The sequence below is a fragment of the Artibeus jamaicensis genome, unplaced genomic scaffold, assembly GCF_021234435.1.
Source record: "Artibeus jamaicensis isolate MK-2021 breed Jamaican fruit bat unplaced genomic scaffold, CSHL_Jam_final scaffold_612, whole genome shotgun sequence".
Classification (NCBI taxonomy): domain Eukaryota; kingdom Metazoa; phylum Chordata; class Mammalia; order Chiroptera; family Phyllostomidae; genus Artibeus; species Artibeus jamaicensis.
Genome location: NW_026522049.1, coordinates 8,397,935 through 8,422,672, shown reverse-complemented (window position 1 = coordinate 8,422,672; position 24,738 = coordinate 8,397,935). Strand labels below are relative to the sequence as shown.

The 24,738-nt window shown below is 43.8% G+C and overlaps 1 protein-coding gene and 1 long non-coding RNA gene across 9 annotated transcripts in view; one reads left to right on the top strand and one right to left on the bottom strand.

Annotated features, from left to right (window-relative positions):
• Window positions 1-24,738, top strand: part of LOC119049133 (uncharacterized) — a 124,471-nt gene that overhangs the window by 50,454 nt on the left and 49,279 nt on the right. For 6 of the 8 annotated variants that reach the window (XR_008390408.1, XR_008390403.1, XR_008390404.1 and 3 more), the window contains one exon: window positions 105-190. The exons of 1 other annotated variant lie outside the window; for it this stretch is intronic. This is a non-coding gene — a long non-coding RNA (uncharacterized LOC119049133). Of the gene's footprint in view, window positions 1-104; window positions 191-24,435; window positions 24,497-24,738 lie in introns of all 8 variants that reach the window. One more of the 8 variants, XR_008390405.1, reaches the window with a different exon arrangement.
• NR2F2 (nuclear receptor subfamily 2 group F member 2) overlaps window positions 1-24,738 on the bottom strand; it is a 91,704-nt gene that overhangs the window by 61,575 nt on the left and 5,391 nt on the right. The gene's annotated exons all lie outside the window — the stretch shown is intronic.

Sequence of the window (24,738 nt, the reverse complement as noted above, 5' to 3'; positions counted from 1 at the left end):
GATTTTTAGCAAGAAAGGCTTTAACTGGATTTTCTTAAACTAGTTCTGGGTAGCTCATTTGCTATTATTTTTAGAAATTTTATAACATTCGGATCTTTTTCCAGGATATAGTAATCAACTTTTCCCAATGGTTTTATTGAACCAGGAAGTGACTAGAGGGACTGGGAAGAAATGCGAACACATTTTACAGGTAACAAAAGATGCTCTCTTTTCAATATAATTTAAAAAATGCAACAAATTTTAAAATGCACATCCAGTTCAGTATTAAAAAAATAGTGAGAACCTTTGCCATAGAAATGATTGTCTAGAAACTCAAATGAGGTTCATGGTAAGGAGGAGAAGGCCGGGCTGATTCAGATGACACACACCCCGGAAGTGTTTAGGGGGGGCGGCACAAACTGGGTTATTGATGAGGGGCAGGAAATCCGAACAGTAATTAACATTTTGGTAGGTAACCCATTGTGAGCCATTGCAGACCATGAGAGATTTTTTTGTTGTTGTTTTCTTTTCTATTTCTATTGTTCCAATCGGGACACTTTTTTTGTCCATTTTGTCTTGAGACCCCCATGGCTAAAAAGAAAACAGAGGTTGACATATCACAGAAGAACATCAACCACTCTGGAAATGCCTCAGGTACAGGTGACTGGACTCTTTGGCCGACTGACTGGTCACAGTCTCCGTCAGCTGGTGCGTGGAAGAAGCTAAAGAATGTGTTCTTGTCAAGTTATGAGATCAAAGTTTTGGATCTTGAAAAGTTAAGACTTTTGGTGGCGGGGGAGGGTGCTGCAATCCACTTAAAAATGGCTGTGAAATCCGCTGATTTCAACCTCCCATTACTGGAGATTGCAACTGGTGCTCCAACAGCTGCCAGGACAGGTGAAGGACGCATTATGGCCAGCTGGAGTACCCCTGGGCGCCAAGTCCCCACAAAATGCTGATCCCAAGTGCTGCTGCCATTTGTCCTTTGTCACCTCGGCCACCCCAGGTCAGCCCAGCAGCTAGATGGCTCCGAATGTCAGAATCCCGCTCTCCCTACTTGCCCTGGAAATTCGTGTTTCTCCTCTATAATGGACAGCCCTTCATGTGGAGGTTAGCCCACAGTGACAGGCTAATCAAGCCTCAGAAGGCACGTACTGCATCTTTGAGAAATAGTTTACGTGTGAATCAGTAAATGTAGCAGACAAAGCAGCCATTACTTATGCATTCCTGCATACCCGGCAAGGTGAAAATGATAGAATAAACATCATATACTTCACTATGATATCGGTTTACACTTCCAGGGTACACACACACAAAAAGGCCATTTCATCAAGCTAATTGCCTGAAAGTAAAAGAGAGAGAACTTTAGCTATTAGTCTATTATGGGGCTTTTTTCTTAATCACGAATGGGGCCGTGTGTCCCTGGGGGTGGGGGGTGTATTCTAATTTACAATTGAACCACAGATCAGAGCATCAATCTTGGGTACCACTTTCACAGTGTAATTGCTGCAACATAACAAATAAAGAAAAAAAGAAGAAGAAGAAGAAGCTTTAAGCTGAGCTTCAGTTTGAGCCCGAGATATTTCCAGGCTCAAGTTCAGGGTGGGAGGGAGAGGAGAAACAGACATGAATATGCAATTCGGGCTCATTAGCGGCCTAGTGTTGCCTTGACGAATGGTATTCTCCCCGGCCTGGTGCTGCCTGAACATGAATTTCATAACGACCCATTTATCATGACTTGTCACGGGCTTCTGTACTGTACTTCCTTCCAGCTCACACACCTTTCCCCATTACGATGGGGGGGGGATCTTCCCTTTTATTATTATGGTTTGCTTTCGTATTGAGTTCTGGACCCTCAAAGCAAGTGTTCGAATACGGTGACATGCTAATGAGCCATTTCTGACTCCGAAGACTTGAAGAACTCAACCTTGATTCTTCATCCCTTCTTCTCTACAGTGATATAATTGAAAGAAGAAAAAAAAAAACACAAAAACCCAGTCAGAGTAAACTTTGAAAAACAGTTCTTAATGTGTGAGATTTGCTTACTGTAGCATTCTGACACTGCCGCATTTTTAAAAAGTTAACCCTGGCTGTCTTCCTTTCATTAGTTTTAGTTCTTGTTTTTGTACTTCGAGAACCTTTCCGTAGCTTAAAAAGAGGACTCAGAAGTCCTGAGGTCTTTTCCCCCAGACATCTTGCAGCCACGACCAAAAAAAAAAAGTATAGTGTGGATGATTTTTAAAAAGATTTTATTTATTTTTCTTTAGAGGGGAAGGGAAGGAGAAAGGGAGAGAAATATCAATGTGTGGTTGCTTTTTGTGGGTCCCCTGCTGGGAACTGGCCTGCAACCCAGGCACATGCAGTGACTGAGAATTGAACCGCGGTACTTGGGTTTGCAGGCCCGAGCTCAATCCACTGAGCCACACCAGCCAGGGCTAACATGGATGATTTCTAATGTTAGAATTTTATAAGTACGTGGATTCGCTTCTCATTGGGAACTCTTTCACATCGGGAGGAAGAAGGTTGGCCTGGTCTTTGGTGACAACTTCTCTGGATGCGCATTTAGCTCATAGCAAAAGACCGCGTGAAAGCAACCTCCCGGGGAAGGAACCACGAGGTCTGTCTGAGTATTTACGAGGCACAGAAGGGCTGCATGCGGAGGCCGGGAGAGCCTGTGACGCCCTCCCAGTTGGTTGATAATGCACGTCTAACTTGGCAAAGAGGCCCTGTCGTAATACAGACACAATCCATGGGCTCTATGATTTCTCCATTTATTTACCCTAAAGAGAGCATGTCCAAAACGATCTCTGCATCCAGCGAGGGCACAGAAGCGCACGGGGCGTAGGAATACAAGGGAGCAGAACGTGGTCTTGTTTTCGCAAACAACAATTATAGTCATTCCCGGATATGACTCACATCTTTCTGAGCGTGACCATCTCTCCTGTGCAGTGGGGTCCATATTAGCACCTAGGATGCCTTCACACAAGAATATTTTTATATTACTTATGCATACAGGGAATGCTGAAATATTTGATATATTCATGATGATTGTATATTTATGTCCTCTTGCCATTCCAAAGTTCTTGCACCAGGTCTTCATGTTCACAGGGGGCAGGGTGCTTAGTCTTGAGGCTTAGAGTTCAAGTGACTAGGTCAAGGTCACACAGGTAGAAAATGGAAGTGCTAGGGCCCAGCATCTAGTCTTCTAGCCCCAAGGCCAGGGCTTCTATGTATCCGGTGTCACTGGAGGAGCAGAAACTCTTGCTAAAGGGTCATTGCTTCGGGGATTTAGTGATAAGGGGCTAAGTTGGGAAAAGATCCCGGAAAACAAGGCCCTCACTTACCCTCGGGACCCTGTTCTTCAACGAAACTACTTCCTAGAATTGAAATGAGCATATACGCATGTCAATTAAAATTAAGTTGCCATTTCAACCACTTCAGTTGAATTATCCCTCATCATTTAAAAACGCTGATAGGAAGCATTTTTCAACGCAGAGATGTGGGCGACCATTTTGAGCAGTGTTCTCATGTTATGAGTCCACTGAGCATTATAATTTTTGTGTCTGGGGGGGGAACCCTTTGTCCCCACCGCTTCCCCCACTTTAAATGAATTAAATGGGAGGATTTTTAGAGATAATTTGGTGAAGAAGGAATTCAAATACTGGCAAATGATATTAAAGAACACTGTGATTAGGATCGAGCAGATTAAAACTGTGTTTATATGGCACCAAACATCTGGATGAAAATGGAAAAAATTAGTAAAAACCTTTGATGTTTTGTTTACTTGACACCATACATATGGATCTTTAAAAACATCTGGGTTTTTCTCCCAGGTTTTATCTGGGGAGATAGGTAAAGAAAGGTAAAAAAACAAAACAAAACAGAAAAAAACCCGTTTCATACCATTATTACTGAGTTAGATTAAAATGACTGTATTTAATTAATCTACAAATATTAACTAATGATTCCATAGAACATAATATTTAATGAAGAAAAATTTCCACCAGGCAAATAAATACGGAAAGCTATAATTAGGTGATTTTAGAATAAAACTAGGCTTCAAGCGTATTTAAATCTTGGTCATAGTTGACTGACAGTAATTTCCTGGGGCGAAAAATCTTTCTGGTTCTAAGACAGTACTATTCTCTCCTGGGGAGTCATTTTTCCATGGGTTGGGAGGATACGTTAATTTATAATGTGTTTTGACAATAGTAAAATTTCGTAAACACTTAGTAACATGGGAGATACATCTAATAATAGACGTTTGCTTTACCAAGTGAATTATGCAGTTTGATAAAATCAGTGTAAACCCACTTGCTAAGCAGCCTACTGAAATGCCCAAGGCTGAACCCCGAAAAGGAAATCGGCCGAGGCAGGACTTCAAAGACTTTGTTGCAATGAAAAGCACCTTATGTGACTGACAATTTTCTTTTGTAATCTCATCTAAAAAAAGTTATCATAATTATTGAACATTTCCTCTGTAGCTTATTCTCAGTCCCATCAGTTATAATGAAAATAGTCTGCTAGCTTTTTCTATTCTCAAGTTTTCGAAATGATTAGCGCTTCCTTGAGATATTCCATTAATTGGACATACAACCCAGATGAAAAGCCTGAAACTCAAGAGTCTATAAAAAAACATAAGGTTGTTGCAATTTAAGTGCCTTCAAAAGATCTAATTTGGTTTTTAAAAGCAATTCTGCAGATGTGAAAATTAAAGGCAGGCAGAAACAAGATACGGTTTAATGAATCTGCAGGTTAAGAAATATTTAGAGGTTTCCTGACCTTATTCCAAATTTTAAAAAAAATATTTAGCTGTTAGGTTGGAAACACTGGGCTCACCACACAATCAAACTTGCCGAATTTTAGGGGTTGCTATTTCCGTACCCAATAAGACCCGATGTACTTCTGAAGCAACTTGATAATTCTGCCTGTGGCTTTCCAATCCCAGTCCTTGTTACAATCAGATTTTAAATTGGAATAAAGGAGAAGAGTCTCTCTCCTTGGTTTGTCTTAGCTCACCCTCTGCCACCATGAGCAAATTGTACACTTACTCCCACTTAAAAAAAAAAAAGAAAGAAAAAACCCTTTCTACTAGTTCTAATGACATCTTCAGTCATTAATGAGTTAATAAAAATCTCAAAGTCATCTGGGGCTAGATAAGGAGGAAGAAAGGCCAGCATTGTGCTGTAATGACACTCCCTGGCTGCCCTCTGAGATGCTGTGGGTCAGTCATGTCAAGAATGCATGCATCCAAGGAGCTGCTGATTTTTATCAGCCAGCCCTCCAGCAGAAACTGCCAAGGGCCCGTGTGGGCTTCCCGATGAGTAAACAATGACTTTTTGGATTGCGGGGGCCCGTGTGGTAGAGTGAGGGGTTTATATATACTAAAACATGATGACATTAGCAATCAATATACCAATTACCGGACAACTTATTGGAGGAGGCATTCGCGGGGCTTCAGCCTCCTGGCCCTTTGAAGAGGCCTGGAGTCGGGAGACGCCCTGCGTGCGTGCAGGGCCTGATCTCCAAGGCGAGCTCTGCATGTCTGGCTGAGGTCGTCCAGACCTGGATGTTTTGAATCGTTTTGGGGAGTTTGTTAAAAATGCAGATTCCTGAGTTTCCGTCCTAGAGATTCCACCTCAGGTGTCTGGGGGCTGAAGGGGGGGTGCTGTGGGTGGGTGTTGGTAACAAAGGGTCAGGTGCTGTAGGAAGTGGGCGCTTGGCTGTAATTGCCAGACAGGGGTCCCGGCCCAGGAAGGTCAGCCTCACCTGGGAGCTTGTGAGAGATGCCAGTTCTCAGGCCTCATTCCCAGACCTGCTGAGACAGGCACTCGTTGGGGGGTGGGGGGAAAGGGCCAGTGAGGCTCAGAGCTCTGGGTTCAAACACAGTCTCCAGGCAGCTGTGCCGGGCCCTCCAAGGCCTTGGGAGCCAAGGCCGTCCAGCAGAGGCCTTTGCCAAAGGGCTGTGACTCAGGGACACCATCTGTCACCCCTGAGGCATCCTATAGGTAATTTGTTACACTAGTTAAGAGGCTGAAGTGTGCAAATAATTTATTTAAAACATTAAAAGATGGTAGATCCAAGCTCATCTCCGCAATCATATATATCCCTCTCATTCACTTGTGCACTGCCAGGTTTTCCTGAAGGATCTTTTGTTTTAATATATATATATTTATTGATTTTTAGAGTGAGAGAAACATTCCTTTGTTGTTCCATTTATTGATGCATTCATTGGTTGCTTCTCGTATGTGCCCTGACCAGGGATTGAACCCGCAACCTTGGCACATCTGGACGGTGCTCCGACTAACTAAGCTACCTGGCCAGGGCCTTCCTCAATGTTCCTGATGCTCGAGTGACTTTGCTTATAGAAAGGGGAGAACAAACACGGCTTCGGTTGATTATTAAAAATAGAAAGGGAATGTGGGTTTGTTGGTAATCTGCAAAGACAAAGGAGAATCTGTAAGAAAAATCAAGGAAGGTGAAGCATTTCCTTACTAATAACTGCAACTGTTATTTGCCTGGGCATTCAATGCCCACAGGCTCTTGTGTTGATTAGTGAGATTGACTTAAAACAAAAAAAGAACAGGTAAGTGGCCCCAGTGCCCATGGCCCAGGGCCGGTCTATCACAAGGAGAGGGACAGCGAAGTCCTCCTTGAACTGAGGTTAGGGATTTCTCTGACTCTGGCTGAGAATCTCACTGAAGCGACATCCCCGAGTTTGCAAAACTTTCAGAAGAGGTGGATGAATCTGCCAGCTGTGTAGGAGGTTTAAATCCGCCTTTCTCAAGAGTGTGTTTCAGGTTGTAAGCTTTAATCATAATTTTAAAACATGTCTGGGGTCAAGTGAGAAACTCTAAGTTACATCGAGTTAAATCAGATTATTTGAAGTGCTGGCCTGTAACACAGGCCTGTACGCTAGGAGAGGGCTGCCCATTGGATCAGTAAAATCCTTTTATAAAGAGCAATCTTGTAAAGCCAGTGCTTGGAGGAGCACAACCGAAAAAACAGGGATTCAATTCTTTTAAGACGGCACACCGGCGGGTAGGTAGAAGGTAGTTATTCTGCGCATTGTATAATAAGGAACGTCTTTCTTTGTTATCATTTATGAAACCCTCTGTGTCTGGCGTCAACACTAATTACGTGGTGGCTGGAAGCCATCATGAAGGTCCAGGCAACATCTCCAAAGAGTTAAATAAGTTGTCCAGCTGTTGATGGTCTGGTTGAATCATCCCTGAATTGTTGGCATTGCTCCCAGAACAGGTACTCATTAAAAAAAAAAAAAAAAAAATCAAACAAACCTGGATTCTGCTGGTGAGATTACATTGTATTTTCACAAAGGAGAGGTTAGTCCATTGCAACTCCTTGCTTGTACCTAGAAACTCCACGGGAAAGCGGACGTGTCCCTAGGCTGACACTGGAAACTCCTTCTGTCCCCTCTCCCCGCCTCGGCAGCCCCTGGTTATGTCCCCACTCCCTGGGTCCCAGAGTGCCGCAGCTGTGGCGGCGTCTGCATTCCCATGCTGGCCATTCCAGAAGGTGTGAGGACACTGTGACGGGGACTCCAGAGGTCAGGCCAGTCGGACCTGAAGAATGTCCTTAGCTGTACCATGTCTCCTCTTGCACTGGCCAGAGCTGCGAGTTAACGCCAAATGTTAATTCTTGCTGGGGACATGATGTCTTATAAACGTTAGGAAAGAATATCACTTTCCTGCAGCACCGAAGGTACTTCTCAGGCCATGTTAAGAGAGGGATTAGTTTTCCCAGGAACATCTGTAGATCACATGTTTGCCTATAAATCCCGTCTCTGCTAAAATCCCCCCCGAGTTGTTGCACAAGACTTGGAAGGCATTCTCACAGGGAAGGGAGAAGCAAACTCGCCTGAAAAACGTGGAAAGATGAAAAATAAACAAACGAAATGACCTAAAAATAAAACAACCCCCACTATCCTGTGCTAATAGTTGTCATCTTCTCCACACAGGCCTACAAGCCTGTGCAAGACTCCAAACTCATTAGGAGGTGTCTCGGAACTAAAAATGATATAGAGCAAGCGCAGCTTTGGGGAGGTCTGAGAGCTGTGTTTTCCTCTCCTTTGTAAATACACGCTTGTTGACGTTCCATGTGCTCCCGAGTTGGGAGACACGGGCGCTAACAGGAGGGGACTCTGTGCCCTTGTAAGAAAGAGCGGGTTCAGTAGAGTTAACCCGCCGCTCGGCTCCTCTGGCCGCGTCGAGGGGTTGAATATTTCTCCCCTTTCTATTCTTTGAAATGTTTTGAATTAAAATAGCTTACTCAAGGTCACTGAAGGCATATGGTCCTGCTCAAAACTTTAAACAAAACATTAGTTTTTACAACCTTTTGTAATTTGGTATTGTATACAACATGGTTATATGCAGAGTTTCTGTAATCTTTTCAGTGGGTGACAGAAATATGAGAAGCAAATTTATAAGCCATTTAGCGAAGCATTTAATCAATTTCATGCATAGGAAATAACTCCGATTGCTCTGCTTGATCAATCTTTCTCTCCGGGGGAACTTCTCCAAGTCCATGGGATCTCCCAACACGGGCTGGGGGTGCAGGTGGGGGTGGGGAGGGTGGGGCATGCGCACACGGACTTGGAAAAGTCAGGGACTTCTGAAGTCTGCTTAACGGGGTCGCCAGCATCTCAGAGCCTTCTGAAGGAGGCTGCTAATGTATTTCAGAGAGAAAGCACACATCGAATGTTTAGAGGAAGTTTTCAAGGCCTTTTTTTTTACTGCGAAGTTATTCATTAAACACCCTTTTCCCAGAGCGACGCTCCCGTGCTTGGCAGGGCTGACCGACCGCAGTCCACTTTTAGACTCACAAAATTGCATATATATTTTAGAAACCCTGTTTCAGTGGTTATTACTTTTTAAACACATGAACAAAGAAAACAACTTACATGAAGACTCATTTATGAATTAAGGAGTCCAAGCCATATGACCCAAATAACTAGAAAGCCACCAAAGTGGCCTGTTACAAGTATTTCAGCTTTTCTCCCCCAACTCTTTGAATGGTCTCTGAGGGTTCATGTTCCGATTCTTTTTTCAAATCGCTTAAAAGATTAATCCAGCTCTTGGCTGCTCAGGGGGTTAATATCTTCTTTTCTCTCATGGGCCAGAGTCCCTCTTATAACCCTTTCCCCCAAACACCAAGTTCTTAAGTGAAAAAGTCCTAAGGGAACCAAAGAGAATCTTGCCACAATCTCTATCTGCTCAACTACGTTAAAATCGCATTAGCTCTACCTGTCCTCTAACACCGAACCTGAGAGCAAGGTATTGTGAACGTGGTTTCAAATTTAGCAAATAATTTGCTTTCATTTATTTCCGAACCTCGAAAGGCAGTTCAGGGAATAAATCCCAACCGAAATTATTTAGTTTTGATTTTAAATCAGCTCTGTTCAAGGAGGTCATCTTGGGCAAGTATGCTGTTTTACATACCTTTAAATACTGACGTGAGCAGAGATACTCTTGTCTTGGTGGTTCAGTGGTATGCCATTTGATGTTTATTTTGCCACATTATTAAAATGAGGGGGTGCATAGTTATATCGAACAAAATAGCTTTGGTAAATCCTGCCTGAGACTGGTAGTTCTAAAGGAGATCAGCCAGTGGGAGGTTTGCTTATTTATCTATCTGTCTGTCTACCTATCATTTATTCATCCACCCATTCTCTATATATCTATCACTATTCAACCATTAACTCCTGAATTAACCAGTGCCTCACTGACTTAAAAAATAAATTATCTTAGAAAAAAATGCCTCTGATATGCTATTTGAAAAAGCAATTCCTTAGGACCAAAGAATTTTAATTTTTCAAATAAACTTTGAAGCACAAGCCAATGACTGGACACTAACTTTTCCTGTAAATAGGAAAGTACTGGAAAACAAGGCTAAAGTGCTCCTGCCAGCTCAGTGGCTCTTTCCACCTTCCCGGCTATGACCTGTGTGAGCAGAGGCGTGCATCTTTCTAGTCCTTTTCTATCTGAACAAACCTCTAAAATGTGCCATATTAGACACATCACTGTGCACTTGATGTTTTTACTCATCATTGCTTTCAGAATTCCTGACAGTATGGCTAGATCACTGCTCCAACAAAATTGGAGCTATCCTACTACCTGGTATTGAACTATACTTCAAGGCCATAGTAATCAAAACAGCATGGTACTGGCATAAAAACAGACATGTAGATCAATGGAACAGAATAAAGAGCCCAGAAATAAGCCCATGCCTTTATGGTCAATTAATCTATGACAAAGGAGGCAAGAACTTATGATGGGGTAAGGACAATCTATTCAGTAAATGATGTTAGAAGAATTTGGCAGATACATGCAAAAAAATGAAAGTAGACTTCATTCTTATGCCATACACAAGAATAAATTCAAAATGGATTAAAGGCTTAAATGTTAGACTCAAAACTATAAAATTCCTAGAAAACATAGGCAGTAGCATCTCTGTCATCTCTCTTAGCAGTAATTTTTTTTTGCTATAACTCCTCAGGCAAGAAAAAATAAATAAACAAATGAAACCTCATTAAACTAAAAAGTTTTTGCACAGCAAAGGAAACCATCAATAAAATGAAAGAACCTATCTCATGGGCCACCTTTTCCTTTAAAAAAAAAAAGGATAACTGCCTAATATTGGGATTGAATCTCTAAAACTTCTAAAGTTGGCTTTGGGAATTCATTTCTAACAGTGAATAATTGGAAGTCAACTATATATGTAGATTGATTACATACACATAGCATATTGATATTGCAATAGTATATGGGCTTTAAAATGTTATGAAGTCTCTATAGTGATATTGAAAAGATGTTCATGAAATTCTCTCAAGGAAAGTGAAGAGGCAAACCCATATGCAAACTTAACTGTATAGGTATATGGGCCATGAACCGGTAGACTTGCAAATAATTCTATTTCCTTAGAATGTCTTTGAATGTTCTAATAATGACTGGGTATGAAAATCCGAGTGTTACCCTAACTACACGGCTCCTATCTGAGAGCTGAATGTTGGACAGGAGGAGCAAATTCCTTTTTCCTTTATCTCAGGATGACAGCTGCGGGTCTTCCCCTAAACAGGGGAGAGGACCACGTCACATTTACACACAGGGAGAAACCAGTCAAGCAGCCTGGTTGGAACAAACACAGGTCGGAGGCTTCAGCACAGGGTACAACTCATCGCCCCTTTCCCAGTTCCCATGAGCATAGCTGCCTCTCCTAGTCTAGTCTTGGTGGACTGATCGTCTTCCACAGGGCAAAGAAAACTAGCCACCGATAGGGCTGCCAAAGTGCCGGGATGAACTACTGGTCATTGGCAGGTGTGTGAATGTTGATCTGCTTCCCAGGTGATTCCGAAGGTGAATTTTGGAAAGGCTCAAAATGCCTGGTAGCTTACGAAGGAGACGTCGCGTTTCGCCACATTGAACTGGGTCTTTTGTAAATCTTTATCAGAAGGGCCTGGAAATTGAGGACATTAGACAGGAGGGACGTTTGGACTTGGATTCCTCAGGGGTTTCCAAGAACGGTCTGCCTCACGATCCCTTGTTTTTATCAGGTGAGTGTATGATAAGAGAGGGATGCTGTGCGGAAGTCACCTGGGATGTTGGGAGTCAGTGTGCTTGTGGGAGGCCTCTGATTCTTCATCACCCACAGGTTCCTGGGGGACCACGCTACCAAACACTCTCTGAGTAGCCAGGTTTTAGACTAGGCACTCCAAATAGGGCTTGTTGCAAACCAGGTTCCCGTGTTCTCCACCCCAGTTTCTGATGCAGTAAGCACAGGACTACCTTTTTCCAAGCTTCCCAGATAATTCTATTGTGTAATCGTGTAAGTACGACAGCTTTAGACCCTGTATTACCAGTCACAGTGTCATTTGGGTTGGGACGAAAACACAGGTAGGGGTCCCTGTACCCGCCCAGACCTTTGTTCAACCCTAGATGAAATGGGTGACTTCCAGCTGGTGTGCTGTGCATGTCTTCATTCCATTTCCTGTTCTCACAGGGCCTTAGCTCCTCCTCACCAATGCACCTTGGACTTGGTGTCCTCAGTTGTCCCTTTTTAGCTGAGTTGACCACTGATTCGGCCTGTGCCCTGGAGCTCCGGGCTCTGTGTGGTGGATGGACATGATACTGTCTTCTTGGGCTGCCGCTCCGGTGAGTGTCAAACAGCAAGAAGCCTGACCTCCAACCCTCTCTCTCCCTTTCACTTGTAGCAAACACGTCTTAAACAAGGGCGGAGTAGAAACTTGGGAGAGTGTTATTCTTAACAGCAGAAAAGTACGTCACTTTTTAATTGGGCAAAATGGGCATCCACAATTAATTGACAGCATTTAACCGACATGTCGTTAATGTTTACGTGGAATCTCTCTGTGAGCAGTGTTTTATAAATGTCTGTGAGAGGGGTCCCTGCCACTGGTAGTGATTTCCACCTGATATGTACGCTGAGTCTCCATGATGCTGGCTGGGGACCGTACTATCCCAGCTCTGGCTGCTGCCTGGGGAGCGGGGATTGCTCTCTTCTTGTTGTGCCCTCCCATTGTGAGTGCAGACAGCCATTGGCCCTGCTGCGTGCGAGAGTCGCCGTTCTCAAGGCCAGGTTGGCTTTGTCCCGAGATAGAAGCCGACAATTGCGTGCGGACTTTGCCCGCTGCCTCCAGGGCCGCCTTCTCTCACTGGCCCGTGACATCAGCATTCCTGTGATGCTTATGTCATTGATCCCATTCTTTGCCTCAACCTTCTTTCAATGGTGACTTTTTGAGGGAAGAGATACAGGCAATGATGTGGGTTGTTTTTGTGTGTTGTGGTTTTTTTAGGGGTTATTGCTGCCTAACTGAAGACTTCTCCTGGAGGAGGCCAGCTAACTCCATTTAAGTATATGAACTTCTCAAGGACCCAGGTTGATAGGCCACAGAGGCAGGCAAAGGTGAGTTGAAAGTGAGAAAAGCACGAGGGAGATGGTGTGTTAAGAGTGTGGTCCCTGATGGCCTGAGCTCTTATTCTGGCTCTGTCGCCTGCTCCCTGGGTGATCGTGGGTACGTTAGCCCGCCTCTCTGAGCTGTGACGTCTCTCTCTGTGCAGAGATGATTAAAGGAGGTAATTCATTCTGTTAGAGCCTCTACTGGTAGGAGCGAAGATCTGTTCCCCACTATATTCCAGTGGGGAGCACAGTTTTGTTCCCCACTGTATTCCAAATACCTAAGAAGTTTCCCTGAGCATAATAGGTGCTCAATTAGTATTTGCGGAGTGAATGGCTTCCTTCCAGAGTGACATGTCTTATTCTAAGTGTCAGAGTGCTTCTCCACATTCTCATTAGGATAGCCTGTGCTTCGGTGACTGAAATGGCCCCAGGACCTGGGTGCCATGCCACACAAGAGCTAGCGGCACAGTTGAAGGTCTGAGCGCTCGGTGGACTTCCACACCATCTCAAGTGTTTATTGACTTGAACTTAAGTAGATGCAACAATTTGAAGGTTAAACCAAGTTTAGTACTTTTTTTTTATTTTACTGTTTATAAAACAAGGTATTTTATGGCCATAATTTATACTTCGAGTGGAAGAGGGCTATGCCCAATATTATCTTTATCTTTGAGACATAAATAACAAACAACTCCAGCCATCAAATTTTACTACAGTTGCAATAGATTTTGGCAGAGTTTATGTGTTGTATGCAATGCTAACACTATGCTGGCTTCTAAGGACGGAGACCAGGATTTCTAGGTTGGCTTTGTTAAACGGAAAGAAAAAAAATCTACTACTGTATTTGTAGTTTTTACTACATTCAAGAGATTCATTCTTGTAAATAAAATTGCTTAGACTGGCTCCTAATCAGAAAGTTAAAGTGATCTGTGGCAATGTACCCACTAAAAACTTGTATACTATGAAAATCTTTCAATAATTAATGCACGCTCCATCTAGAGTAATTGACAGGAGGTCATAAATGTAATGGGCCATCTGTGTTTGATTTGTCCATGAAAATCTGGCTTAAAGGGCCAGGTAGGTAATTCAGGCTTCTCTGGCAAGGAGATCGCTTCCAACTTCTCGAGGTAGCAGAATCACTTATTAGGATTTCTTTGCTTCTTTTTTTTTTTAAAGATTTTATTTATTTATTTTTAGAGGGGAAAGGAAGGAAAGGAGAGAAATATCAATGTATGATTGCCTCTTGTACATCCCCTGCCAAGAATTGGCCTGCAACCCAGGCACGTGCCCTGACTGGGAATCGAACCACAATCCTTTGTTTGGCAGGCCCGTGCTCAATCCACTGAGCCACACCAGCCAGGGCAAGGATTTCTTTTTTCTTAAAGTCTGTTCCAGATTTCTACCTGAGCTTTGTGTTTCTCACTGCTTCTCATTCTAATGCAACAGCCCCTTTCAGAGTTTTGGATGCATGTGGGGAACCCACCATCCTGGACAATGACACTCGGTTCTCCTAACCACTTCACTAGCAACTTGAAGGACATGTGCCTAATTAAAAAAAAAAAATCAGAGGCTCACTCCAGTGCCTCTGATTTATCACCTTTGATAAAGTGCCTCACTTTATCATTCATTCTGCTCAGTGTGGCCACTTCGAAAGTTTATTTTGCACTTTCTCCTCTTCTATCAGTGAACAACCTTCAGAAACAAAAGCAATAAGAGTTACAAGACCACCGGGGGTCTTGGTAAGATTTTTGAACCCCGTTCCTCCAGGAGGGGACCAGAGTCAGTAGTGCTCTTTGGTTTCCTCACACAGGAAATTTTAGAGAGTGCTGAGCGTTTGCCTAGAATACTGTCCTGAGATCCAGACCCATCAATTCACCTGGGAACACAGAGTCATCTGGACTGGACTGAGCATTTTCGACACGCATGCTCAGTAAATGCTCCAGGTCCAGGAATCGTGTGGAGCAATGGTGAGGTTGCAAGCTGCCTGTCCGACTGAATGAACCGACCCAGCCAGACCCATACCCTCATGGCTCTTACATTCTATGAATCCAGTTTCTTCCTTGGATAGCTCACAGGGACTCTTATTCCTAGAAAATGAAATATGCTATCTCCCGGACCACACCCCCACCCCAAATCAGTATCTCTTCTTGTATTACCTACTTGGGGACAATGTGTCCTCCTCCACCCAGTTGCCCATGGCAAGAACCTAGGATGGATTGTCCTATTCTGGAAAGATGTGTGCTTTCAGAGTGAGGAGGAACATGAGAACTTGGAAAACTGTCAACGAATGTGTTTAATGTCTATAGTGAGGCAAAGGGTAGTTTAAGAAACTCCAGGTATAGCAGGAGGAAAATGCGAGGCAGTGAGTGAGCCCACGTTGGTGGTGGAGGGCACTCAGCACGCCATGTCTGCCAGACACTGCTGAGAGGGGACACAGGACAGTGACGTGGGTCAACCTTGCTTCTTCGCAGGCCGCGCGTATGAGGTTGAGTTCTGCCTTCGACACACCAGACTGGCTATTCTTGCTTCGTCCTGATGATCAGAAGACTTTTTACGTATTTTTCTCTATCTTTAAACACTGAAAACACAGTATCCGACAGCTTTGGTCTTTGCTGACCAGATGTTGAGTGTTCAAAGCGAATGACGATGTGATAGGACAGAGGCCACCCAGCCCTCTTGCAAACAAAGGCCCAGCCTGATGAGACCGCCAATGAAAAGGCCTAAATGGGGACAGTCGCAGCTAAGTCCTCAACTGTGTTTTCTATAAAAATGTACTTTCTACAATTGGTTTTTAATAGGTCCAAGTAACTTACACTCATTACAGAGAAAAATTAGAATACACAGAGCAAAACTAAGACTACTTTTCCTTCAGTGATATCCTTACACACAAATAAAGTTGCACCCCATATATATGTTTTGTAACCAGACTTTTTCATCGTGTATCTCACCCGATACCTCCTTTTCACGGCACCTATTTATTTAGTGTCATTTTTATGGCTTCAAACGATTCTATTGTCTGGGTTTAGTACTGTATATTTAAACAAATCACATTTATTAAACATTCAGGATGTTTCCAACTTTTCTCTATTTCAAGATATTGTTTTACAATACGTCTAGTAAGACAACTCGATTCATATAATCACCAGAAAGGCTCACGTGCTTGAATTAGAAATTATTGTTCGCCAAGAAGGCTATTACATGGAAAACACAGTTCACATATTATCTTTAAAAAGTTTCCCATTTTTATTTCTGAAACCCTGATTCTGGAAGAGCTTGGCGATGAGGGGAGGGAGGTCAGGTGCATTTTGGGGGGCGTGGGGAAGGAGAGAACATTTAACTTTAGGCAAAGGCATTTCTCATTAGTTATTTCATTTGTAGGATATGCAAGTTGGAGGAAGGAGTGACAAATAAGGAGTGAATGAGCCTATGCAGAATATGTAGCATGTTCCACCCCCCTGGCGAGGCCTCTTACTCATGCTGTCCCTCAGTAGTTTAATCAGGTCTGGGTTAACGCAGCACACACATACAGAATGCCTTCTAAAAACATTCATGAGTGAAGAAACAAAAAAACAACAACACATTTTTTTTAAAAGTTCCTTAGGAGAGGAGCTTACCCACAGGAACTTGTTGCTGAAATTGGCCACACATACACAGTTCACATGCTTCACGGACAGACGTCACTCAAGAGGCAGGTGAGACCGAGATCTGGACTGTCACATGGGTGCGTAATCCTGGCGTTGCTTCAGCAGCGGGTTGGGACGGTTCTGCTGGTGGTGACCGCGGAGGTACCAGACTCACGCAGCACTGGTCCTGCCTCCTCTGAGCCGAGAACCTTACCACCTGACAATGCCAGGCAGACACTTTCTCTCCTGTCCAGCACAACTCTGTCGGGGGTCCTGGGGAGGTGGGGGGATCCCCAAAGGAGGGAGAGCTTTGGACATGGTTTTGTCACAAAGCGGTCCCCTAGTTTGTCTCTGGCCCGGCCTGGGAGCTGCTCCGGAGGGTCCCTCCTCCTGTCTGCCTGGAGAAAGGGGATTCTGTGTGTGAGCTGCCCACCCTAAAAGCCCCAGCGCCTTCCTGGGGGAGAGGAATACTCCTCTCTGCGTAGACAGGTGGCCAGGCAGGGCCCTGGCTAAAAGACACGGCACAGAAAACTTACACAAGGCCAGCAATGGACACATCGGACACTGACTTTGTAATTTAACAACATGGAGTGAGAACTATCAGGTCAGTGACTGGAAGTCTATCCTATAAACAAGGATTATAAGATTTAAACAGGGCTTTGCCTTCCAACAGTGGCGTCAGCAGCCAATGGTGATGGGAGGGAAGGCTCCTGCTTCTCCACTTAAAGTGACAGCACCCGGCTTCCCCACTTGGCATCGATCATAGAGACACATTGATTTCCTTTCTGGGGGAACGCATATTTCTTTGCTCCTGCTAAAAAGATAAATCTGACAGATTTTAATCAAATGTCGTTGGTCCCAATGACAGAAATGCGCTCTGTGCCACATAAGAACACAAAAATACACCAGGAACTAAAGCGAGAGTTTGGTGGCCAAGTTTATTTGGAGACGATGCTTGAATTAAAGCACACACGTCTCACACACTCATGCAGCTGTGAAGCCTGTGGGTTGGTTAATCTTTTTCAAGCTCGTGTGTTCCTGGTAGTGACATCAGTGATTACTGGCCTCCATGAAGATTTCCGCTAAGCCTATTCTGTCTGGTTCCTCTGTTTTACCCAAAGATGATGGAATACTGGGACTTAGTTTTTAGATTGAAGTCTTGCCCAAGATGAAAGTTGGCCTTGGGAGGAAACACCCTTTGAGAGATAATATAGAAAAATGCAGAATATTTGTGGTTTTTCTCATACAGGCTCTTGTAACTGTCTTTTTGCTCAGTGCTTGGCCGTGTAGGGACCATGTATATTATTGCATATATTTATATATTGAGTAGCTCTGATTTTTTTCAATGTGTCTATGGAGAGTCACATTATTTATATGTATGTTGTTTTTTCTCTGACTGTACACAGACATATAATCAGGTTTTTCTTAAAATTTTTGATATTAAAAACGTCTTTGGAAGAAGGGTATAAACCTTCTTCATTGATTACTTCAGGTTCTCTCATTAGAAGCTGAGCTAATTTGTAATGGTGTTTCTCTAAATATTTGACTCTTTGGCATGTTTTTTGGTCTTTTTTCTCTCAGTATAGATCTGACTGAGTGCATTTTCATTGAAATGAAGAAACTGGATGTCTCATGTTCACACCTAGTGGCAATTTCCTGCCCAGATATTTTGGCATAATCGATCTTATTTCAGCTGATTTTCAGAGGTGAAAAAAAGAACCCACGTCAGTAGTGGAAGTGGGGAAATACCGTTTTCATTGACCATTGATCCAATCCATCTTTTCAATAAAGATTTTGTTTTCATTTGACTCTCCTAATGTTGAATATTATATTACGATAGATGATTCAAGGAGAATTTTATTTGGAAAACAGTATTGCAAGAAAGTTATTTTAATAATCTTACATAGGGATTCATGATGTGTAAGATTCATGATCTTACATACACACATATATATATATATATATATATATATATATATATATATATATATAATTCCACTGCATTTTAATGGGCAAAAATAGAGAATTAATTTTCTTCTAAAATAAGAGCTTAAAAATGTCCCTTTAGTGTGCCTTCACTGACACTCCTGAGTTCATCAAAATTACAAAACTTTATTCCCTTTTATATGAGAATGTGCCCTATAAGAGAATCATCCTGCAATATATTATTGGGTTAATTTTGACAATGACTTGGTTTAAGAATGATCTTATAACTCTGATTTTGTCCTCGATGTGCCATTAAGATGTACATATATATATTTTTTTTCTGAAAAGCATAGGATGGTATGGGAAAAAGGAGGGGTAAAGAGCAAACCAATCAGAATTACCTTGCAAACATAATATTAGAAAATATTGGCACATAAATTGTAAGAGGCAGAAATTAACTTCTTAAACAGTAAGAAAAGGAAGCCGGTAAAGGTGAGTGAACTCCTTCACTGGGAAATTATGTCATCCTCACCGAGTCTCTGCCAAGTGCTTAAAACTATGTCCCAATTCTTATCTGATTCTGGAGTCATTTGACCCCAAATGAAGTGCCACCGACATGGGCAATATGTGGTCCTTTCCTGAAACGTATTCCTGATGTTCCAAGCTAGACAGTGGAAGGTAGGAAGGCAAGCAGATCACACTTTCTGGCTCGTGATCTATAGATGCTGAGCAGACAATAAACTCACCACCCTCCTTGGCCCCTGTAGGAAACGCCATCAGCTAGCTGTAACTCCAACACGATACCGCGTAGCAATATTTCCCAAAGTTTTTTCTTATTTACAAAAGAAGCAATTCATTTTGTAGGACATTTCAAACTGGCAAATGGCCAATGACAATTGTGACCGGAGCTGGGTGCAAAAGGTATTGCAAAACACAAAGAGACAGAATATTTAGAAGAGATGGAAACAAAAAAGGAGATTATTCATTCTTCTATACGGTGTTTTTCAAGCCAGTTACAATTATGGGCCATTTCTGGGAGCTTCTATAAATTTTTTTTTCCATTGCGGAAGGCGGAAGACTAAATAAGTGTGTGAATGCACACAAAAGAAAGAGAAGAAATTCGGCAGGACAATGGAATTTAGCTGATTGTTTGGGGATCCGAGTTGTGACAATGACGCTGTTAGCCAGGAGCGTGGACAATGTGAGCGCATTTGTTTTTTCCGGAAGGGATTTCAAGGATCTCACCAAAAATTAAAGTCCTAGTCAAAGTGGGAAATGGAAGCCATAATAGGCGCTGATGGAGGAGGGATCAGATATCAGGAATCTTAGAGGTGGCGCTTGCTACCCTGCCGGGTGGGTGTGGAAGCGTATTTCAAGAGAAAGGAGAAAGCATGAGGCTCTTCCAGTGGGTAGTTAGAAAACTTTATATAACCCACTATTTAAATCACAAGACATACCACTCACCCATGCCCTTGGCCTCTTATGATCCAACTGTGAAAAGATTTCTAGACATTTGGGTCTGGATAGAATTCTTGGAAGTTTCATAGTCCATTTCAGAGTTGCCAAGGAAAGACTTGCTTAGAAAATTCCAGCTAAATCAGAGGGCATTTTCATTGTCAACTTCTTCATAGATCTTCACAAACAACCCCACCTCCTAACACACACACACACACACACACACACACACACACACACACACACACACACAAACCAATCTTGTGTCTTAAAGGTGCAACGTGGACACTTCTCTATTGGGGTTGGCTTTCCATTTGCTTTGGAAATAATCTTTGGAACCTTCTCCACACTGTCTGCGGCTCCCTCACACTGGGAAGCCGAACCACGGCACTTCCTGATGAATAAATACACTAACTTTGGACTCAGGAAAGCCCAAGGCTGGGTCACAGCTTGGCCGGAGTCTAGATGCTCTGCAACTTGAGACAAGTTACTAAAACTTCTACACGTTAACTTTCCCCCATGGAAAGTGGGAACGACAATAGTTAACTCATAGGAATGACACCACTAATGTCGCTAATGTATTGAAGAACGCGAGCACAGAAGAACTTACTAGATAACAGTGAGCTGGGCTTGGAAGTGGAAGGGAAGTGGGAGGCAGAGACTCGCGGCGTTGAGATGTTCCTCTATGTCTCCTGTCCTTCCATTTCTGCTCATTTGACCAGTTACGCTCTCTGCATACGTGAAAGTTTGCACATCCTCCTTGCTCATCTCGTTACAGACCACACTCTCAATGGGCCGCCTTCGAACGTGAAGAAATCAAATCCCCTCTGTACAGGAGTGACTTCTGCAGAAGAAGCCCCTCCCTGTGTCCCCTAGTTAAACGAGACTCGGATGCAAGGCAGGACACCCCAGAGGCTGGAAGCGGGACTCTCCTGTTCAAAGCTGCCAGCCTTCACTGGGATTAGTCACTTGGCTGTCTCCTTCTGTAGATAGTAATTCAGCGATAATCATGTTACCGAGATGCCATTTAATCTGTACTTGGCATATCTCAAGTTTTCATCTTCATTAATAGAGCCATCAAAGTTTCATTGGGCCTGACTGGTATTGGACACACGAGTGATTCGCCCAGAGGGGGGGTTTGCAGTTTTCCCAGAGTCTCTGCTTGCCATATGGCCGCTGCTAATCTGCCCACATCAGGGGTGCGAGGGGGGCGGGCTAAGCTCGCCTGGCCCCTGGCCAATGGGGCCATCCCTCACCTCCGAGGACACGTGGCTGCCGACCCCAGGCTAGGGATCCTGGTTCCCTGAGGTGTGTGGGGCTCTCCAAACACCATTGGCTGGGAAAATAGATGCCTGGGGAAGGGATAGTTTTTCTGTCCTCTGTGTCCATGAGGCTTCTAATATAAGCCATGGGATCAAAAGACCCCTGTGAAAGGCAGTGTGGTCCAATGGAAGGTTGCAAACCTGCAAGTCCCAAAATCTGGGACCCTGCCTCTGCCAGTTAACTAGCGATGCAAAATCAGGCACATCAGTCACTTTGCCTCTCTGAGCCTCAGATGCTCCCATTTGTGTGATGGGAACACCTAGTCTAGCCAGGACGGAGAGCTGGGTGCAGACCAGTCCTACAGCCTCATGGCCCGGTCGTCCCGCTGCTGGGACTAGAGCCCAGAGAAGCTCCCCTGCAGGTCCCCAAGGTGGCTGGGCAGGGATGGCCCTCACAGTGTTGCATGTGGTGGAGGGGATGGTGGTGACTAGGATAGTTAATCAGGGTCAGGAGGCCCACCACGTACTGACATGCCGCAGTCAGAAGTAGCGTAGATGAATATTAAAAGTGTTCTGGGTGGGAAAACAGAACCAGGACAGAGTCTGCGGACACCATTTGTATAACTGAAAGATATGTCTGCGCGGAACAAGGCTGCCCTTCATGTCTTGTGACGATACATACAAACCCAAGGATGTCACCACAGCTAGTTCTGCTGCTTAGGGGCGGGGAGGGGGGGGAAATAGGGACATAAGGCAATAAGCCCATGAGTGAAGGGCCGGGTACAGAGTTGTAATAACAGCAAACTGAGAGGAGGAGAACTGAGAGAAAAAGGAAAGATCAAGGACAAAGGCATGGCCGCTTGAAAAAAAAATGTCATGAGCCCTGGCCGGTGTGGCTCAGTGGGTTGAGCACCGGCCTGAGAACCAAAGGGTCTCTGGTTCAATTCCCAGTCAGGGCACATGCCTGGGTTGCAGGCCAGGTCCCCAGTGCAGGGCAACCACACATTGATGTTTCTCTCCCTCTCTTTCTACTTCCTTTCTCTAAATATAAATAAATAAAATATTTTTAAAAACTTTTAAAGACTCATGGGACAGGAAAGGACCTACTGATAGAGTCGCGGGGGCTGTAGGATCAGGGTCCGAGAAGGGCCTCTCCACCGGCCTTTCCTCTCCCCCTCTCTGATTCAGAAGTCAGGAATCCTGAGGAAAAAATGTGAGAGCGGAATGAAACCCAGTGGCCTGACAGGCTCATTTGCTCTTATCTGAGCTGTCCATCTCCAGAGCGCCTGGCTGCCTGAGGCACTTCCCTATTTTTCCCCAGTTCTCAGTTTTTTTTTTTTTTTTGGTGACTTACTCACTGTAAGGCTTTAAGGGGGTGTGGTACCCATTCCTGTCCAGCCGACTGAGCGACTGAGCGTTTCCGGGGTCCCCCACCCTTTGGCCCCGAACATCAGTGTGGCCACTCTCCCCGTCAATGGGATCTTTGTGTGCAGTGCGTCAGAGAGAGCTTGCTGTGTGAGAAAGGACCACGGGGGGACTCCCATCGTTTCCCAGAGTCTGAGAAAAAAAATATGAATGGGGCCTGGTCTATGGTCCCCTTTTGTCAGCTTGTGAATGGAGAGATGAATGTGGATTTATTGGGATGGGATCATTGTCACCGTGGTGTAGATGGTGGCTGTGACCAAGTAAAACGAAACAGGGACAGAAACAGTCTCTCTGCTGAGTGGCATCATGAGTGTTAGCCTTGCCTTCTCCAAAACTGTGTCCATTTCCTCATAAATAAATAAATACAATAAATATGCGGAAGGGGTGGTGGATGATCTGTCATCCACTTCCTTTCCCAGAAGCTAAACTTTTGAGCTAGCACGGGAGATAAAATTAGCAAGACATCTCCCCTCTTCCTCATCTTCTACCTTCTCTCCTCTCTTCCCCTTCCTCCTACTTCCCCATTGGCCAATCAGATGCCTTATGCATCTGAAGGCAGTGATTGGTTCAAGGATGGGTACATGATCCAGGCTGAGCCAATTGAAGGCTTCCCTGGGACTTTGGTTGGTGGTATAAAGAAAGCAGCACTCTCCTTCGAGGAATAGCCACGTATGATCCAGTGACTGCTGGTGAAGAGAGCTGGGGTGAGAAGGCAGCTGGTGAGGAGAAGAGCAGAGCAGCGGAGCAGAGGAAGAGACGCCAGCCATGGCTAAAGCCGGAACTTTCCAGACTCTTCACTGATGTGACCTAATCAATTCCTCTTTTGAGCTTAGCTGGTTGGAGTTGGTTTTTTGTCATTTGTTGTAGAAGATGGCTTAAGCCTAGAGTGATGACTTGGTCTCAAAAAAAAAAAAAAGACCCAGAATTTTATAAAAAGCTACTTTTGTGATTTTTCTGCTTATGACTGTATTGGACTCTTGAGAATTTTACCATTGCCCTGGCTGGTGCGGGTCCGTGGGTTGAGCACCAGTCTGTGAACCTAAAGGTCATTGGTTGGATTCCCAGTCAGGGCACATGCTTGGGTTGCCAGCCAGGTCCCCAGTGGGGGGGCGTGTGAGAGGCAACCGATCGATGTTTCTCTCCACCACTGGTGTTTCTCTCCCTCTCATTCTCCTTCCCTTCCCTTCTCTCTAATAAATAAATAAATAAAATCTTTAAAAAATAAGTTTACTATTAATAAATGATGGTTGTAGATAGAGAGAGCATCACAGAAAGTGAATAGAAACTTAAAAATCTGTGAAAGATCAAAGTAACACCCTCGACATGCTGATTTTTGAGCCTGGTTCAGATATTATGTGATGTTGGCGTATGCAGTGCTCAGTGACTTCTGCATGAGATTTGCATAGAGAGAACTTTAAAAAGGTTACATTTCTTTCCTACTTTCATATTTAATTTCTGCTAAGGTTATAGAATCTCATTGGCAATGTTGCTGGTGTTATTTTTGTAAACTCCAGCACTATTCAAAGGCAGTAGGATGGAAATTCTGAGCTAGCGACAATAAATATATTTTATGTCCGTGTAACTTTCAAGTTGTAGTATGTCTGAGAGTCAGGGAAGGTTGCTTTTTGCTCTGAACTCTGAAGTATACACTCAAAAAAAAAAAAAAAAAAACCCCAAACCAAAGAAACCTGAATTCTTGTTTATAAGTTTCAGAGATTTTTGCCTTTGTACTTAACACAAAGTTAAATGTAGATACAATCCACTTTAAGTGCTTTTGGCAAAGTATCAAATATGCTGGTTTTTGGATAAGGGAATAAAGTGTCTTTTCATGAACCCAGGTCCTCGCCGCGGTGTCCCGGTCGATGACATCAGTCGGTCAACTGTGATCTTGTGACTCAGGTACGCCTGACCTCATGCAGAAAGGAAGCAGCCGGTGCAGAATCTGGGACATCTTTCTGGTCTATGTTAGTTTGGTCTGATTCTGAATTAACTGATAGAGAATTTCACAGAAAGGCCTCTGTTTATATATTCTTTGTTCCTCTGTGAAAGGGAACATTTTTGTATCCTTATTTCAGTGAAAGGGCCTAAGGCTAATTCAGAATCCAAGACGATCTGATTTATGTTTTGGTGTGTTCTATACT